Source organism: Alosa pseudoharengus, unplaced genomic scaffold, assembly GCF_046254945.1.
Source record: "Alosa pseudoharengus isolate Yale_2024_CS ecotype anadromous, Long Island Sound unplaced genomic scaffold, YU_APseudo_1.1 YU_APseudo_1.1_scf_13, whole genome shotgun sequence".
NCBI lineage: Eukaryota > Metazoa > Chordata > Actinopteri > Clupeiformes > Clupeidae > Alosa > Alosa pseudoharengus.
In genome coordinates, this window is record NW_027468598.1 from 3816885 (window position 1) to 3829973 (window position 13089).

Here is a 13089-nt window from a genome sequence, read left to right on the forward strand (position 1 = left end):
GAGACAACGTAAGGTACAACGGTGTGTCGTTGATGCAGATTTGATATTCTCATCTTCTCTCAGAGGAAAAATAAGTTGTTCGGCGCTAGCGAAGCGCTTCACCTACTCTCGCTATAGGCACAAATGTATTTCATTGGTTGTGATAACATTTTGGGGATGGTGGTGTAGAAGTTTGCCTCCTGTCTTGAAATCCTATAATGTGATGGTCATATGTGATAACAGCGAGTCAATATTGAGTAAGGATTCACTTTAGGCTATACAAATAATGACCCCTAAATGCTTTTGATTGGCTCTATTAGTCTATTAAGTGCACAATATGTAGGCTATCCAACGAAAATTACTGAAATTAAGTAGACACAGGACTAAGAAACTTTGAATTTGCAGCTTGTTAAACCTAAATTTGCAGGCAGACGAAATGAAGCCAATGCAAATTAATCTTACCGATAGAAGCGCACACCCCTCAGACGTATTGTGGTTCAAGCAACCAGGCATTTCAAGAGTCTGCAACTGCCAGCCTATTGATACCATTTGCACTAGTTTTGCACCAATTTTGGGGGAGCCTGTTTATTTTGTAACCTGGGATAGGCCCCAATACACAGGATCTACACACTTACGATAAGTAGAAGTACACTAAACACTGGTGACAGCTACCTAGTACTTCTGAGGCTATCGAAGTAAATGGATGCAAACAAGAAGGCTGTTACGATCAATAAATATTTTATTTATGTCTGCGTGTCTTGGTGACTTAGATTTATAACAGTGGCAAGGGTACAAAACATGGATGAGAACACAAAAGAAAAGAAACAAACAAACATCATAAGCAAACATTAGGGCTGTCAATCAATTAAAAAAAAAAATCGAATTAATTACATACTCTGTGATTAATTAATCTAAATTAAACGCATATATATAACTTTTGCTGTGAAAGTATTTTAAATATTTAAATTCAAATGAATCATTGAATAATCAGCATTAGTGACAAAGTTCAAAAACTCTTTTATTATTATTTTCACTGTTCAAATAATTGCCATAATAATCTATGATATGACCTAATATGCTGAGGAAATAAATTCAAAAGTGCTTCGGGAAGAAGTTTTTTTTTTCACATACAAGGCATTTCATTGCAGAGGACTTTATTTTCAACACTATTTTTTATCAACACCATCAGGCCGTTTTTTAAAAGTAAATGTTCCAATCAATGATCCAGGCAGCACGTTTTCTTCTCTCTCCTTCATTTTACAGTCTAATTTTTACTGACTAGAATGGCTCGGGGTCAAATGTCATACGGAATCGATTAATCTGCACTAATTTTTTTAATCAGTTATTTTTTCTCAAATAAATTAATCGAAATTAATCAGTTATTTTGACAGCCCTAGTAAACATACATGAGGCAAGGTGCCAATCCCACCAACTGTCCCGTATGTCCAACCTCTTACGTGTATGTGTCACTTAATATTCATTTCTATACAAACCAAGACGGTGGATTCCTAAAGAAACGCAAGCACCCATACCATAAGTGTATCTAAATTTTACCGTGACTCGAAGAGCTGTAAAGTCTTGTAAGGCTGTGTGTGCAAATCCCCTTGGAGCTCCAGTGGAATTTTGAATTGCGACGAGAATTCTCGGGCTAAACGTTGATGTGCCGTGAGAAGGTTGGGAATATGCACCCACCAGCCCAGCACTAAACTCCGAGCGTGGTACACAAAATCGGATATTTCAGGCAGTAAAAGCCCCGGTAAGAACCAAACTAGATTTTGTTCAAATCTACTGCACACACCTAGCCTGGTGTTACCATCCTACGTACTTCCGGCCAAAATTTGATTTCAGCCTCGCACGTAGTCTGGCCCAACAGACAGTATGCGGTTCGCGTACAACCGCGCCAATCAGCGAACAGTTGAGTGATGACGCGGAACTTGCCTGCCGAGTTGCTTGTTGTAGTCCAGCGAAGCTTGTAGTTCAACATTATAGCAACAATGGCGACGGAGGAAGAGACGCTAGAAGCTATCCGCGAAGTTGTCTCAACTCTCGAGGGCATCACTGGAACAAGAGGCTTGTCTTGTCAATTTTATAAATGGCAAGGACGTCGTAAAACTCTCCTTCCAACTGGCTTTGGAAAAAAAGTTTGATTTATCAGATGGTGATTACTAAACCTAAACGCACAAGTGTAGGCTACTACATGCATCACTACTTTTCATGTTTTCAAATAAACGTTTGCTGCTCGTTATTCTCCCCCCTACTCTCAAATTACCTTTACAAAATCAATGCGGCCTACTTAAGGAATGGAATGATAGCTACTAGCCTACCGAGCGGGGCTCAAGGCGAGGCTGTGTGTTTTGACTTGAGCTAGCCGGTTACCAAGCGGGGCTCAAGGAAAGGCTGCTGTGATTGTGCTTGACTGGGACTAGCGGTTACCGAGCTGGGCTCAAGGTAAACCACTCCGTGTTTGTGTTTGACAGAGGCCTGTGGCTGAGCTGGGCTCCAGGCGAGGCTACCGTGCTTGTGGACAGTAACGTTAGCCAGTCACGGAGCATGGCTCAAGGTGAGGCTGCGTTGTTTTATGCCGAACAACTGTTAGTTTAACTGAGCAAGCTCCAGGTTAAATAACACGTAGGTCATCAGTACAATCCAACTTATCCAAGAGTGTAGTCTGAACAGCCCGTGTAGGACGAAGTAAAAGCTCCGTAGCTCCGACGAAGTCACCGGGCTGCGTAGAACAACAATCGTCTGATAAGCGGCGAGAAGAGATAAGAGGAAAACTGGCGTGTGACAAGAGCAGATATAATCTCGGTGACATGACGCTTTTGGTATACAACTCTCGGTCTGTGGCTGGCGCAAGTTAGGGATATATCCACTACTAGTGATGTGCCCAATAAAGCGAGGCTTCGGAGCTTGTGTCGAGCAGAAAGGGGCGTGCCAGATGAAGCCCCGGTTCGAGGCTTGTGTCGTTTCCATAAAAATCATGTGACTGATGACAAACGAGGCCTCGGTTTGTGAGTGTGACGTCTGAAGCTTCGTTTGGGACACACACCCACGTGACTGCTTCGGAATCTGACTCAAAAGCATTGCGCGAACCAGGGCACCCGCTCTAGTGTCGGAATGAGTTGTGTTGTATTGCAAGTCAGGCGAAATTTGTGGGTAGCCCTGTTTTATATAGGATGCTTTCTCTGTTTGGGAATTTACGTTCTTTTCTTTCCGGAAAATGTCCATAATCCATAATATCATGCACATAGAAATAAAGAAGAAATAGCCTAGGCCTAGCCTAAAGCTTTGCCATTTAGAACAATGACATTAAAACGTGTCTGTGTTGCAATCTTGTCTCAACTTCAATCATGTAATTTAAAAGCAATACAGGCTAATAATTTCTATGTAGGCTTAACAATAATGGCTGACATAATATTTTCCTTTTATTGAAAGTTTGATTCATGAAACGTCAATGTCGGGCCATATTGGTTTAATTAGGTGCCTGGTCGTTTCCTTTTCACTCTCGTCCATAGCGTGTTGAGGTTGATAACACTTCGTCCTGGTTCAGAAGCTAAGTAGTGTCTACTGCGGGCGTTAAGTGGATGGTAGACCGATTGGATCATTGACTGGGATAACACATGATTTCACGCCTCCACGGAAATACCAATCTCCACGTGATGGCATTATGTTGCCTAATCGTATTTTATTGTATTGAATTGAGACAAACATAAATGCAAATTTCTTGCAACACTTTTAATGTAATGAATGAGAACATTTCGAAGCTTTGGCATTGTGTTGAACGTTGTAGGCATTCTTTTCAATAGTTCGTGGCTGCGATAATTTATGCAAACCACCAGATGTCGCTGTGTTTTCCTTGTCTTCCATGTTTCGAAGCTTCGGCACATTACTCGGCACATTAGGGAAATGTGTCGAGTAGCGCTCGAGGCTTCATTTACCCATCACTATCCACTACGAAGAGACTGCACTGGCGGTCAGGTAGCCTACATACTAGCCAGCGGTCTGTTTACTACTGAGAGCAGAAGTGGGAAGCGTAATAGCCTGAACTCCGGCGCACAGCATACGTCATTACCAAACGTTGCTGATTGGTTAAGGGAACTCCAATTATTTTAAACCTCGAAATAAGCATCCGCCCATTACGGAGACGGATTCTTACCTAGCGTTCATGGGCTTCGTAAAAACCTTTCTCCGAGTGAAAACATCATCACTCCGCGTCATTCACGTCACGTAATGTGTGAGTCAGAGGTCGGAAACTGGGGCTAGATTTTGCTAACAGAGTTGCCCAGTTAGGGGCTCGTCATCACTTTTGTCGTCACGTTGTAGTTCGTTTGTAGTCCATGTGGCCTTTCATGTCCAACAGTTTTAATGTGAACTTGGGAATTTGCCCTTTTTATCACTTGAAAAGCTGCATATCCTTCTTTCACGAGCATCTTACACTATATTTTAAGCAAATACAGTTGTTTGTTTAGGATTAGTGAGTGTATGTTTTAGCCTTTGTTGTGGCATCCGTGTTTGTCACACATTCGATGGCAAAGCACTTGAACACTTGCTGTCGGAAAAACAAAGTAGCCATGGGGGCGGTCCTTGTCATTCCGAGGTGCTCTGAATGCACCATTATTACTTTGTTCCAGACTGTATGACGAAGAGAATTCGTAGTCACAGGCGGTAAGGGCCAGGCTAGTACACACCAGGGGCGATTCTAGATCTAGAGCTTTGCTGGGGCACAGGCCCCCAACTCCCAGCCTACATAATAAAAAAAAATGTGCGCGCAATATGAAATAAATGGCTAGCCTACGGATAGGCTACAAGCTTCAAAATCATAATTGTCACTGTCATACTGTAGGACCAGCACTCTCCCTCAATTGTTGTAGCAGCCACTATCCAGCAACATTCAAACACATAGGTATAAGTAGGCCTAAACTCACTGCATGAATTTAATAGGCTTTCTTACTAACACAAGGGAAGCTTATTTTTTTGTCAAAATTGAGATATACTTCCCTCCCAGGCAAGGGTATAGTCATCCTGGCAATACTGCAGTTCTTTGTAGCTTAAATAGCCTACTAAAGCCTTCATACTGACTTGGTGATAATTTCCAAATGTAGCCTATAATCAGACTCTGATTCTGTGTAGATTATTATAGGCCAGTGTTTTTCAACCTTTTTTGTGCCACGGCACACTTTTGACACTTAAAATGTCCCACGGCACACTAACATCCTGTGTGAAGAAAAAAATAAACATACCATAGCCTAAAATTTAAAAAAAATACACGATATGGCCTTATTATGGCTTCTATGCAAGACCTGCTCAATAAAACAAGCGCCCTCTGTTTCATTTGTAGGTGACTATATCTATTTTAATTGTTGTTATGAACTGGATATGTGATGATTCTGTGAATACTGGATATGGGGGCCCCGTTGTACAACCACAAATAGTGCAATCATACCATCAATTAGAGCATGTGGTTATAAATTATTTGATGCAACAGTTGCTTTTCTGGACCAGTGAGTGACATTTGGGTAATTTTCTGCGGCACACCTGATGATCTCTCACGGCACACTAGTGTGCCCCGGCACAGTGGTTGAAAAACACTGTATAGGCTACATTTGCAAATGCAGCAAACTTATTTAAGGTTGCCATTAAACCATATATCAAATCACAGCACTGGCTACCAACATAAATGTTAATGTTACCGTTAATGTGGGCAATTATCATACCTCCCTCATCCTCCTCATCTCTCCTCACTGTTCCTCTCCCTCTGCCTCTGTTCAGGAAGAATTTTCTAATGTCCATCTCTGAATAGTTTATCAGAAGGCTATGTTTAGTTTTACAGTAGGACAGCTTCACAAACAGTAGGATACGCTACTTTTACAGGACTCTCTCTCCAGTAGGCTATACGTAAATCATTATTAATTCTCCGCATGTCTGCATGCAGCCTACGCATGGTGTGAGTGTGTGTGTGAGGGAGAGAGCACAAGCTGGTAAACTGTTGCTAAATTTAGGCTACAATGACTAAGCATTGAAAAACAGATACTAATTATGTGGGCAACATTCTCTAACAGCGATCAACTTGTCATTTTTTTCTGTCAAACAAGCTGTGAATTTGTTGTAACATTAAAACAGGGGACGAATTATTCTGCGCTCAAAGTGATGTGATGAGCTCCAGCAGTTTCCACAATACAACGAAACACTCGGCAGAATCATGTGAACGATTTTCATTGGTTGTTGCGTTCAATCTTACCCAGCTACAGAGGTGCTATTTTCTGATTGGCTATTATGGCCCCTTTCTTTTTTTCCTTTTTTATTGTTATTGGCTGGTAAGTGACAGGCTCGACTCATGACTAAAGCACGCACGGAGATGCGCTCATGAATGCCGTTTCCAGCGAGAGCAGCGCTAGACTTTTACTGGGGCACTGGAGACTTTTACTAAGGCACGTGCCCCAGTGAATAAGGTCTAGTGACGCCCCTGGTACACACCTATGGCTACTGAAAAATGTAAGGTTAATTTATCAAATGTTATTTTGAAGTATTAAAAAACATCGTTGTTTTAGATTTTTTGAACAAAATGGTTTGTAATTAGTACTTTTACGATACTTTTGTTCTTTACCACAAAGGCTGGTATAAACCATGTAGGCATTAGGTCAAGTATCCGTAGCTTAATCAAAGTAGGCAGTTGTTTTATTTGTCGTTTTCCAGAAATTCTTTACCAACATGGACACGCGAGGACGTTCGTGACCAACACTAAACTTGTGCATGAGCTGTCATCTACCAATCAGCATGTAAAAACTGGTGCTGAAAGTGGCAATCATGTAACAGCATGTTTTAAAAAATGTCGGCCAAATGCAGTGCTAATTGGCTGAAGCTAAGCCTTCAAATCCTGACCCTCCTGGTTTTACCCATGGAGGTATTAGAACTAGAGAGAGTGATGAAGTACCAGCCCCATTCATGGGGCACATTTCCAGCACCCGCTAGAGTTAACCAGTTTGGTTCTATGCGATCATGGGTTAAATCACTTCAAGACCAGTTCAACCATTCTGAAAGATCTGAAGTGTGTTCTTGGATGTAGCCTACACTCTCAAAAATGATGTGTTAAATAATTACACATTTTTTGTGTTATCACAATTTTAACACAATTTGTGTTATTTTGTGTTGTTACTGTGTTATATTACTGGAATATACTGCCCAACACAAAATGTGTTAAATTATTGGCCAATCCCTGGTGTCCTGGATGAGCCGTTACCCTGAGAGGAGAGGTTCTTTTCTCAGCACTTCATTTTGGCGCACTGGAAGAAGTTGCAAGTGGCACATAGAGTGGAATTAAATGTCTGAATAAAAGGTAAGGTAGACCCATGTCTTCAGACGTATTTGTTATGTTTATTTTAAAGACTGTTGCAACTTGCAATATTGTAAAGGTTAAATGATAATAAAGTCCAGCATCGATTGTTAGCCAAGTAGCTCTAGCAGCTAACGTTAGGTTATTGATTAGCAATCGTTATGCTAGTCCATGTTAAGTCAATCCTGACCTTACATTAACACACTCTGAAAAACACTGGCATACATGTAGAAACTAAAATATTGTAACGTTACGTCATCTCGTATTACTATGTGGGTAAATCCGCATTTTGGGTAGCTGCTAAAGTTTTAGCTATGGACAGCTAACGTTAGCAAGGTTTGTGGGAACTGGTATGACCTTGTAGCTAGTGCTAACAAGGTATTAAATGCTAACGGTATGGCTCAGGATGTCAAAACTACAAACTACTATCTACGTTACAAATTACGATAAGTTACAACACTATCTAACTTACTATAACTACTATAAATCATGATAACCACCGTTATTTATTTAGAAGCTGATTTACTTTTACTTGCATAGATAACGGTGACCGTTTTATTCTGAACAATCGGTGGTTAACGTTACAAGCCATAATAGACATAAGGTCAGGTAACGTGAATGTAGTCGTTTTTGTTATAGGCCTATGCAGTTATATCTCTTCTGCTCCACGACATAACATTAGAACATGTTCACAAATAGTCTAGCAAGTTAACAATGATGAATGAACTTAATGCATTTAGAAGCTACCACGCTGCCAAGGGAAAACACATTTGCATTCCGAACGCGACACTAACGTTAGTGAACACGGTTTGATGAAACGATATTGCATGCAGTTAGTAGACCCAGTGTTGAACTAGCTTCTACATCTATGCACAACGTTATGATGATCTTTTATAGTTTATAGAGTGTGTAGTTTGCTTTTTTGGGGTGCAGTTTAAGCAATAATGTGACGCATTAATGAAACAGTAATCAATGCTGCCATTTTGATAATAACCTAAAGTAACATTTCGTTTCTGACCAGTTCGCTAACGTTAGTCACCCAGATTGTGTGTTCTTATTTTGGAAATGCTGAATGATTTAAAAAATAAACAGTATGGAAGTTGAAATAAGTTATGTGTTCACAATATGGTGTGAAATCAAATTTATAATAATCTATTTTGTTGCAGCTACAAGGTTGTGGATTGCTGCTAGACATCCAACGTTGGAGGTTTTTGCAGAGTTTACACGCTTTGTGGACATGCCATATATGGTGAGTGCATATTGTTTTGGGACAATGAAAATAATGAAAGTTGGATGAATTGTCTTTAATCCCTCTGATATCATTCTAATTTTTCAAATGACCTATTTGTAATAAAAATAGTAAAATAAAGATGAAAATAATGATAGTTGGATGAACTGTCTTTAACCCCTTCTGATATCATTCTAATTATTCAAATGACTGTATTTTGTCCATTTATGTACTTTGACACAGAATTTGGAAAGATGTTTCCTGGAAAAGATGCTGTTCATCCGAAAATGGGAGAGAATGTCTACAAGTGAACCTGCAGCTGCCTTGCCACCAGTTCCTGAGCATGATTGATGGTAGGAGGAATTATCTCTATTAAGCTTTTGTGCTACAGTGAATGAATGCAATTGATTTTAACAAGAAAGTAAGAGTTTACTAAATTTGTTTGTTTTTATAGTTTCATGTTACAGAGCTCTTCATAAGCTTGTCCATCTGCTGCCCCCCACTGCATCAGGCAGGGGCAAAGGGAACACCAAATGCAGTGTGAAGTCAGCTTCGGGCTACCTTTTGGATATAAAACCGGTAGGCCCCTCCTATAGTAAATGTTTCTTTTGTGTGCTTATAGTACGGAACGCCTATATCTGGTATAATGTAAAATGAGTATTGTCAATTTGTAAATGGTTTGAAACCCTGCACATGTCTAATGACTTGTTTATGTTCTTGTTCTTTCTTTAAAATAACAGACTGGAACCAGCATTTCCAGTGTGCTGAACAATCCTCCTGATAGATCAGTAGAACATCGCCAGCCCCACTTGGTGTGCATTGCAGATCCCTCCGCCTCCGCCCAATACATCATTGTTGCAGAAAACGACAAACTTGCCATTCCTCTTAAGGAAAACGGTTTGAGAAGTTATGCACATTTCACCAGAAAGTGAAAATCAAAATGTTTTTCTTAAGGATACTTGTTACAAAGTTTTTCCATAACCATTTCCATGCAATTGCTGTCCAGAGAACAGAGGACTTTAAACTAATTAGTATAAGAGATTTAATTGATTTTAGACCAATACATTTGATATTTTTTAACAATGATATTTTTGTAAACCCTCGTTATGAACTTGTGTAATGTTTATGTGTACAATATTTGTAATAAATAATACATAATTTCACATTAGGCTGTCAGGAATTCATCTTTATTGCACACACTATTTGGTTTAAATAATTTCATAATTGTCTTATCTGCTAAGATCCATAAATATACTAAAAATATAAATAAAACGGCAACATGCACTTCATTATGCTGTGATTGAATTGACATTGTTGTTTATTATTGCTATTATCCTTCTAATAGTCTGACCAACATCTTAATTTGCTCCCTGTTAAATTTAAGTATTATATTGTCTTGTATTTGTATGTGGCTTTGGACAAAAGCATAACCATAACCAAATGAAAGTAACAATAACCAAATTGACACAAATTGTGTCAACTATAACACACAGGTGTGTTAAAATATAAACACAGTAACTGTGTTAACCATTACCAAATTGTGTCAACTATAACACACAGGTGTGTTAAAATATCAACACAGTAACTGTGTTACATGGGTTTAACACAAAAAATAACACAACATGTGTTGTCCTTACCTAAACACATTGATGTGTTAAAAATGTGTTGTTTCCAACACATCCTTTTTGAGAGTGTACACAACTGAAAGGCTGGTAGTGATACCAGTTAGGTAGAAACATCCAATGCCATTATTGACAATTTAGTCAGCTGTTTAGTCTTGGACAACCTGGGGCCTCATGTACAAAGCTTGCTACACACAAAAATGCTGCGAACGCCACTTCTCACGATCACGTCCGGATGTATAAAGACTGACTTGAATGTGAGAATGTGCGGTCCTCCAAGCAAACTTCATGTCTGGCGTATGCACATTTCCAATGTGTATCGTCAGTTGGTGACACTTAGAGGCAATGCAGCGCAACAACATTGATCGCGAGTCTAGGCCTTTAGCACTGGTTAGCACTCTGGACTTGTAACCGGAGGGTTGCCGGTTCGAGGCCCCGACCAGTGGGCCGCGGCTGAAGGGCCTTGAGCAAGGCACCTAAGATTCTCACTGCTCCCTGAGCGCCGCCGTTAAAGCAGGCAGCTCACTGCGCCGGGATTAGTGTGTGCTTCACCTCACTGTGTGTTCACTGTATGCTGTTTGTGTTTCACTAATTCACCGATTGGGTTAAATGCAGAGACCAAATTTCCCTCACGGGATCAAAAAAGTATATATACTTATATACTTATATAAGCTATTTCCCTTAGTGTGATTGACTGCATAGGGGTGGGTCGCGAAATCTGTAGTGTTTAGATTGGATATGTGCAGCAAACAAGTGACTCTCTTACTCTTCCATTGACTTCCATTGTATTAAAAGAGCACCACATGTGGTGTAAAGTGGTACTGCAGATAAAGTACAAATTCAGTGGATTTATAGACAATATTTGTAAAAAATCTTATCTCAATGAAGAAACTCAGCAACAAGCCGAAATTTTGGGCAGATGATCCTCACATACAGAACGATATATGGTAAAATTTAAAAAAATCCTGTTAACTGTCCACGTGGTGAAATGAGAATATGAAAACAGGCTTTTTGAAAATCAAGCCCAATTTAATAAAAATGCTCTGACAATATGATAATGTTAACAACCAAAGTTAATGCATGGACATGACCTTATAATCCATACATGAGTGGGAAAAAAATCTGATGAATTTGTGTCACATACTTTTTGAATGACAAGCCCTCAAAGGTGGTGATGTTTTTTCACATAATGAATTTATAGCCATTTTCAGAGCTTACACCAAGATACACCTGATTTGATTGGATTGTTTAATTCAACAGGAAAATGTACTTCTATTCACATAGTTTCACTAATGTGTGTGAAATACCAAAAGAGCCAATAATGTTGAAAGTTGAACAAAAAGGATTGTTCACCACGATGCTTAAAATGACTTGAAACTTCAAAGGGCTGTAGTTTTGGAACCATTAGTGATACAGATATACTATTTAAGATTTATGCATAGGTTTGGTCTACAAACACCTGTGATTTTTTTCAGATTTTTTGGGAGAGGGTGACCTGCCAGCCACTGGGTGATTTGACACGGAATGACCCTATATAGAACTGGACAGTGTGGCTGCATTCTGCAGTGTTCTATGGCAGTGGTTCTCAACCCCCTAACCAGCGCACAAGAATTACCGCTATACGCTTCAACCACGACTCCATCGTTTGAGTTTTGACAGTGATTGACAGGTGATGGCAGGTGGCATGTGACAGGTTGGGTCGAACCATCCTGGTATGGGGGGGACTCTGGGTTTTTAGGATAATGAAATTGAATAGCCTGCTGAAATATTAAATTAATTTTATAAACTTATATTTTCCTGAAATATTTATTAAATAATTGTTTTTAAAGTATTTTTAAATAAATGTATATTTTAATTTTTTCATGTTTTAGTACTAGCATTGATTTTATTTTGATTTTTAAAGAATTAAAATATAAAAAGCGTATTATAAAAATTATTATATTTTTACATGTATCTCACCACAGCAAGCACACAGCTTTACGTGCATTTCATGTGTGTGTAGGGCAGACTGTCCTGAATATGGCAATATCATTGCCATGGTGGAGGGATTCTCTGGTGCTGAGCAATTTACAGACATATGTGGTGTGCGCCTTACAAAAATAAATGAAATGTTTTATTTAGTGATTAAAAATGACCTTTCTGCGCTCCATATCTGTGACAGAACTGATCTGACCTGACTTGACCCGAGTTTAGCCTGTGGTGTGCCTATGGTGTCTGCACCTATGATTCTCTACAACTTTTTACTGCATTGCCATGAACAAAGCAAAGGCAAAAAAGGTGTTTTTTGTCGAAGAAATTGGGATGCAATGTGAGCTTTGAATTGGATGCCATGCAGGAATTTGCTAGGATCTCAAAACCGGATTATGAACATTATTTGGCATAGAGAAACACACAATAGCGTTGGATTATAAACATGCTTTGCCACAAAAGCAGACAAAAACGTGAGGTAAGTCGAGCTATATGAAGTTATTATTTTGCTGCCACTTCGTCTGTTTTATAACCCAGAAGGATGTACTTGGTATCAAATGATAGCCCTGTGTCTCCTCTTTCATCTGACATGCATGGCATATCTATGCGATCACAGGTCCGCGAGTAATTCAATCTCATTGGAAAGCCCCACATCTGCTGAACAGTTGTGGAGCAATGTAACAGAGAAGAAAGGGTGTGTTTTTTGACGCACTTTGCGTCAATCGGGTTCTAAGGGTTAAAATCTCACGTACCCCCTGGAGTGCCTTCACGTACCCCCAGGGGTACGCGTACCCCCATTTGAGAACCACTGTTCTATGGAATTTAAGCCGCCGAGGCGACGCCATCTTGGAAAATTTAGAGCTAATTTGAAGTGCGGTTGCGCAACAGAAGTTGAAGCATGCGCAGTGAAGAGGAGTCGCGGTCAGGCACGCCCCTTGTCAAGTGAAATCTGCCCCCTACTC

At 39.8% G+C, this 13089-nt stretch overlaps 1 long non-coding RNA gene across 1 annotated transcript; it reads left to right on the plus strand.

The window, feature by feature from the left end:
- Positions 1–8821: 8821 nt before the first annotated feature.
- LOC143121040 (uncharacterized) lies at positions 8822–9700 on the plus strand. The gene is made up of 3 exons (XR_012986379.1): positions 8822–8890; positions 8992–9116; positions 9278–9700. It is a non-coding gene; the product is annotated as an uncharacterized LOC143121040 (long non-coding RNA).
- Positions 9701–13089: the final 3389 nt, after the last annotated feature.